The sequence below is a fragment of the Oncorhynchus keta genome, unplaced genomic scaffold (genome assembly GCF_023373465.1).
Source record: "Oncorhynchus keta strain PuntledgeMale-10-30-2019 unplaced genomic scaffold, Oket_V2 Un_contig_5920_pilon_pilon, whole genome shotgun sequence".
NCBI classification, from domain to species: domain Eukaryota; kingdom Metazoa; phylum Chordata; class Actinopteri; order Salmoniformes; family Salmonidae; genus Oncorhynchus; species Oncorhynchus keta.
The window spans coordinates 1-7388 of NW_026288586.1; the positions used below are offsets into that span (position 1 = coordinate 1).

The 7388-nt window shown below is 42.6% G+C and overlaps 1 long non-coding RNA gene across 8 annotated transcripts; it reads right to left on the bottom strand.

Moving 5' to 3' along the window:
* Nucleotides 1-3295: 3295 nt before the first annotated feature.
* Nucleotides 3296-6315, bottom strand: LOC127925610 (uncharacterized). 8 transcript variants are annotated; one of them, XR_008121527.1, is made up of 5 exons: nucleotides 5837-6315; nucleotides 5351-5481; nucleotides 4181-4308; nucleotides 3604-3799; nucleotides 3296-3350 (listed from the first exon to the last, which is right to left on the bottom strand). It is a non-coding gene; the product is annotated as an uncharacterized LOC127925610 (long non-coding RNA). The 8 variants fall into 8 exon arrangements; XR_008121529.1 differs by lacking the exon at nucleotides 3296-3350 and having other exon boundaries at nucleotides 3489-3667; nucleotides 3736-3799; XR_008121525.1 differs by lacking the exon at nucleotides 3296-3350 and having other exon boundaries at nucleotides 3489-3799; nucleotides 5351-5449; nucleotides 5869-6315.
* Nucleotides 6316-7388: the final 1073 nt, after the last annotated feature.

Here is a 7388-nt window from a genome sequence, read left to right on the forward strand (position 1 = left end):
CCCTCCTCCATCCCACCCCACCCCTACTATTCACTCTCTTCCCTCCCTATCTCTCCACCCCTCCTCCATCCCACCCCACCCCTACTATTCACTCTCTTCCCTCCCTATCCCTCCAGCCCTCCTCCATCCCTTCCTTCCTTCCTAATCTCCAGGCCAGTACTGTGGGAAACATCTCAGGTGGCTCCCTCCCTCCCTCCCTTCCACTCTCCCTCTTTGCTCTGGACAGCAGCCTGAATACTGGTTCATTGCCGGGGAGAATCCATTAGCTCCGTATCCCAGGCTGCATCCACAGAACAGCAGGGAAAAGACTCTCCCTTCATCCCTCCATTCTCGCCTCCCGCCGGTCCCAGGGAGAAAACACAAAACACACCTTTTTCCATTCTTTCGTCAGCTGGTAATTTACTGCACTCCCCACTTCTTGGCACAGGGCTTCAGTCTGATTACACGTCAGTGTTGTTGCAACCAGCCGACAGTTTGCCCAGCAGTGGCAGGCAGAGAAGAAACATGTGATATCATAGAATCACACAGGCAGAAGTCCACTGTAGTAGAGACCTTGGTTCAAGTAGTACTTGTTTCCTTGAAAATAATCTGAGCATTTGATTATGTCTTCCTGGAGTGACAGATGGGAGAGGTTTGCACTTTTGGGTCTACACCATTAGTTCAGTTGTGTCAGGCAAGCTCAGAAAAGCGCAGTGAAGTATTTTAAATAAAGCAAATACTATTTGCACCCAGGCCTGATGTAGTCACTTAAATCTAGTGCTTGGGTGGCTGATACGGAGGCTTAGGTTTACATTGGCACCGGACCATAAACTTGCCTTGTTTTAATGTATACAAGACCTGTTGGCATGACCAGACCATACATGACCACACAGCCCCAGAGGAGACCGTATATGATTCTGAATTTATATGACTGGCTGTCGTGTTCGTGTAGCGGCTACAGAGACGGGCCGTCAGCGACAGACAGACAGACAGACAGACAGGCCGACAGGCAGAACAGCATGGTGTCTGATTAGTCATGTCTGAGTGATGGGGTGTAATGATGATGACAGGTCAGGATTATGTGTGATCAGCCGGACGGCGGAAGCTGTGATCCATGCTAGTTTATCTCGACAGGCCGTACAGTTCAACTCCCCAGCCTTCTTCAGCTGATGCGCCATCATACCAGTTCCATTATCAGTTTTGTGGTTGACACGTGACAAACTTTCACAATTTGTTCCTCTTGAATCCAGTCATACCACTTGACCAAAACACTGTTGTTCAAAACCAATAGGCCTAAAAGTACAATTTGTATAGGCTTTCTAAATGAGCCAGAGATGTCTGGGGCTGACGTAGATGGGCAGATGGTCTGTGATGGTTTGTGATGGTCAATGCTGGCGTGCCCTCTCTGGAGTGTCTGTCCATGTCTGGTGTTGCCGAGCTGAGAGGCTGTTGTCAATGACAGATGGGCCCTGATTGGCTAGAGTTGTTGGTTCCAAGGCTGTTGCTATGGCAAGGCTGTTCCAACATCTCAGACACTCTGGACCCACTCCAAAATACATACCTCCCCAACAGATCCACAGATAACACAATCTCAACTGCACTCCACACTGCCCTCACCCACATAGACAAATTGAATACCTACAGTGCCTTGCGAAAGTATTCGGCCCCTTGAACTTTGCGACCTTTTGCCACATTTCCAGGCTTCAAACATAAAGATATAAAACTGTATTTTTTGTGAAGAATCAACAACAAGTGGACACAATCATGAAGTGGAACAACATTCATTGGATATTTCAAACTTTTTAACAAATCAAAAACTGAAAAAATTGGGAGTGCAAAATTATTCAAAACAGCACATCCGCCATCAACACAGGGGCCCTCAGGGGTGCGTGCCAGTCCCACGACTGCATGGGTGAATACCATCATCAAGTGTGCTGACACGTGAAGGTGATAGGAGGGATCACTGACGAGGAAGAGGCCAGAGGGGATCACTGACGAGGAAGGAGGGTCACTGAGAGAAGAGGTCAGAGGGAGACATGGCAGTGTGCTGACGATGTGAAGGTGGTAGGGAGGGATCACTGACGAGGAAGAGGTCAGAGGGATCACTGACGAAGGAAGGAGGTCTGATGAGGAAGAGTCAGAGGGAGACATGGCAGTGTGCTGACGATGTGAAGGTGGTAGGAGGGATCACTGACGAGGGAAGAGGTCAGAGGGAGACATGGCAGTGTGCTGACGACGTGAAGGTGATAGGAGGGATCACTGACGAGGAAGAGGCCAGAGGAGACATGGCAGTGTGCTGACGACGTGAAGGTGATAGGAGGGATCACTGATGAGGAAGAGGTCAGAGGATCACTGACGAGGGAAGAGGTCAGAGGGATCACTGACGAGGAAGAGGTCAGAGGGATCACTGACGAGGGAAGAGGTCAGAGGGAGACATGACAGTGTGCTGGACGACGTGAAGGTGATAGGAGGGATCACTGACGAGGAAGAGGTCAGAGGGAGACATGACAGTGTGCTGACGACGTGAAGGTGATAGGAGGGATCACTGATGAGGAAGAGGCCAGAGGATCACTGACGAGGAAGAGGTCAGAGGAGACATGACAGTGTGCTGGACGTGAAGGTGATAGGAGGGATCACTGATGAGGAAGAGGCCAGAGGGAGACATGACAGTGTGCTGACGACGTGAAGGTGATAGGAGGGATCACTGATGAGGAAGAGGTCAGAGGATCACTGATGAGGAAGAGGCCAGAGGATCATTGATGAGGAAGAGGTCAGAGGGAACATGGCAGTGTGCTGACGACGTGAAGGTGATAGGAGGGATCACTGATGAGGAAGAGGCCAGAGAGGATCATTGACGAGGAAGAGGTCAGAGGGAGACATGACAGTGTGCTGACGACGTGAAGGTGATAGGAGGGATCACTGACGAGGAAGAGGCCAGAGGGAGACATGACAGTGTGCTGGACGTGAAGGTGATAGGAGGGATCACTGATGAGGAAGAGGCCAGAGGGATCACTGATGAGGAAGAGGTCAGGGAGACATGACAGTGTGCTGACGACGTGAAGGTGATATGTTATTATGTCATTATTACCTGGTACTCCCTGTATATAGTCATGCTATTACCTGGTACTCCTGTATATAGTCATGTTATTACCTGGTACTCCTGTATATAGTCATGTTATTACCTGGTACTCCTGTATATAGTCATGCTATTACCTGGTACTCCCTGTATATAGTCATGTTATTACCTGGTACTCCTGTATATAGTCATGTTATTACCTGGTACTCCCTGTATATAGTCATGCTATTACCTGGTACTCCTGTATATAGTCATGTTATTACCTGGTACTCCCTGTATATAGTCATGTTATTACCTGGTACTCCCTGTATATAGTCATGTTATTACCTGGTACTCCCTGTATATAGTCATGTTATTACCTGGTACTCCTGTATATAGTCATGCTATTACCTGGTACTCCTGTATATAGTCATGTTATTACCTGGTACTCCTGTATATAGTCATGTTATTACCTGGTACTCCCTGTATATAGTCATGTTATTACCTGGTACTCCCTGTATATAGTCATGTTATTACCTGGTACTCCCTGTATATAGTCATGCTATTACCTGGTACTCCCTGTATATAGTCATGTTATTACCTGGTACTCCCTGTATATAGTCATGTTATTACCTGGTACTCCCTGTATATAGTCATGTTATTACCTGGTACTCCCTGTATATAGTCATGTTATTTATTACCTGGTACTCCCTGTATATAGTCATGCTATTACCTGGTACTCCCTGTATATAGTCATGTTATTACCTGGTACTCCTGTATATAGTCATGTTATTACCTGGTACTCCCTGTATATAGTCATGTTATTACCTGGTACTCCTGTATATAGTCATGTTATTACCTGGTACTCCCTGTATATAGTCATGTTATTACCTGGTACTCCTGTATATAGTCATGTTATTACCTGGTACTCCTGTATAGTCATGTTATTACCTGGTACTCCCTGTATATAGTCATGTTATTACCTGGTACTCCCTGTATATAGTCATGTTATTACCTGGTACTCCCTGTATATAGTCATGTTATTACCTGGTACTACCCTGTATATAGTCATGTTATTACCTGGTACTCCTGTATATAGTCATGTTATTTATTACCTGGTACTCCTGTATATAGTCATGTTATTACCTGGTACTCCCTGTATATAGTCATGTTATTACCTGGTACTCCCTGTATATAGTCATGTTATTACCTGGTACTCCCTGTATATAGTCATGTTATTACCTGGTACTCCCTGTATATAGTCATGTTATTACCTGGTACTCCCTGTATATAGTCATGTTATTACCTGGTACTCCTGTATATAGTCATGTTATTACCTGGTACTCCCTGTATATAGTCATGTTACCTGGTACCTAGTCATGTTATTACCTGGTACCCTGTATATAGTCATGTTATTACCTGGTACTCCTGTATATAGTCATGTTATTACCTGGTACTCCCTGTATATAGTCATGTTATTACCTGGTACCTGGTACTCCCTGTATATAGTCATGTTATTACCTGGTACTCCTGTATATAGTCATGTTATTACCTGGTACTCCCTGTATATAGTCATGCTATTACCTGGTACTCCTGTATATAGTCATGTTATTACCTGGTACTCCTGTATATAGTCATGTTATTACTCTGGTACTCCTGTATATAGTCATGTTATTACCTGGTACTCCTGTATATAGTCATGTTATTACCTGGTACTCCTGTATATAGTCATGTTATTACCTGGTACTCCTGTATATAGTCGTTATTACCTGGTACTCCTGTATATAGTCATGTTATTACCTTACCTGGTACTCCTGTATATAGTCATGTTATTACCTGGTACTCCCTGTATATAGTCATGCTATTACCTGGTACTCCCTGTATATAGTCATGTTATTACCTGGTACTCCTGTATATAGTCATGTTTATTACCTGGTACTCCCTGTATATAGTCATGCTATTACCTGGTACTCCTGTATATAGTCATATTTATTACCTGGTACTCCTGTATATAGTCATGTTATTGCCTGGTACTCCCTGTATATAGTCATGTTATTACCTGGTACTCCCTGTATATAGTCATGTTATTTACCTGGTACTCCCTGTATATAGTCATGTTATTTATTACCTGGTACTCCCTGTATATAGTCATGTTATTACCTGGTACTCCCTGTATATAGTCATGTTATTACCTGGTACTCCCTGTATATAGTCATGTTATTACCTGGTGCTCCTGTAGCAGGTCATGTTGTGCCTGGTACTCCTGTATATAGTCATGTTATTACCTGGTACTCCTGTATATAGTCATGTTATTACCTGGTACTCCCTGTATATAGTCATGTTATTACCTGGTACTCCCTGTATATAGTCATGTTATTACCTGGTACTACTCCCTGTATATAGTCATGTTATTACCTGGTACTCCCTGTATATAGTCATGTTATTACCTGGTACTCCCTGTATATAGTCATGTTATTACCTGGTACTCCCTGTATATAGTCATGTTATTTATTACCTGGTACTCCCTGTATATAGTCATGTTATTACCTGGTACTCCCTGTATATAGTCATGTTATTACCTGGTACTCCCTGTATATAGTCATGTTATTACCTGGTACTCCCTGTATATAGTCATGTTATTACCTGGTACTCCCTGTATATAGTCATGTTATTACCTGGTACTCCCTGTATATAGTCATGTTATTACCTGGTACTCCCTGTATATAGTCATGTTATTACCTGGTACTCCCTGTATATAGTCATGTTATTACCTGGTACTCCTGTATATAGTCATGTTATTACCTGGTACTCCCTGTATATAGTCATGTTATTACCTGGTACTCCCTGTATATAGTCATGTTATTACCTGGTACTCCCTGTATATAGTCATGTTATTACCTGGTACTCCCTGTATATAGTCATGTTATTACCTGGTACTCCCTGTATATAGTCATGTTATTACCTGGTACTCCCTGTATATAGTCATGTTATTACCTGGTACTCCCTGTATATAGTCATGTTATTACCTGGTACTCCCTGTATATAGTCATGTTATTACCTGGTACTCCCTGTATATAGTCATGTTATTACCTGGTACTCCCTGTATATAGTCATGTTATTACCTGGTACTCCCTGTATATAGTCATGTTATTACCTGGTACTCCCTGTATATAGTCATGTTATTACCTGGTACTCCCTGTATATAGTCATGTTATTACCTGGTACTCCCTGTATATAGTCATGTTATTACCTGGTACTCCCTGTATATAGTCATGTTATTACCTGGTACTCCTGTATATAGTCATGTTATTACCTGGTACTCCCTGTATATAGTCATGTTATTACCTGGTACTCCTGTATATAGTCATGTTATTACCTGGTACTCCCTGTATATAGTCATGTTATTACCTGGTACTCCCTGTATATAGTCATGTTATTACCTGGTACTCCTGTATATAGTCATGTTATTACCTGGTACTCCCTGTATATAGTCATGTTATTACCTGGTACTCCCTGTATATAGTCATGTTATTACCTGGTACTCCTGTATATAGTCATGTTATTACCTGGTACTCCCTGTATATAGTCATGTTATTACCTGGTACTCCTGTATATAGTCATGTTATTACCTGGTACTCCCTGTATATAGTCATGTTATTACCTGGTACTCCTGTATATAGTCATGTTATTACCTGGTACTCCCTGTATATAGTCATGTTATTACCTGGTACTCCCTGTATATAGTCATGTTATTACCTGGTACTCCCTGTATATAGTCATGTTATTACCTGGTACTCCTGTATATAGTCATGTTATTACCTGGTACTCCCTGTATATAGTCATGTTATTACCTGGTACTCCTGTATATAGTCATGTTATTACCTGGTACTCCTGTATATAGTCATGTTATTACCTGGTACTCCTGTATATAGTCATGTTATTACCTGGTACTCCCTGTATATAGTCATGTTATTACCTGGTACTCCTGTATATAGTCATGTTATTACCTGGTACTCCTGTATATAGTCATGTTATTACCTGGTACTCCCTGTATATAGTCATGTTATTACCTGGTACTCCCTGTATATAGTCATGTTATTACCTGGTACTCCTGTATATAGTCATGTTATTACCTGGTACTCCCTGTATATAGTCATGTTATTACCTGGTACTCCCTGTATATAGTCATGTTATTACCTGGTACTCCCTGTATATAGTCATGTTATTACCTGGTACTCCCTGTATATAGTCATGTTATTACCTGGTACTCCCTGTATATAGTCATGTTATTACCTGGTACTCCCTGTATATAGTCATGTTATTACCTGGTACTCCTGTATATAGTCATGTTATT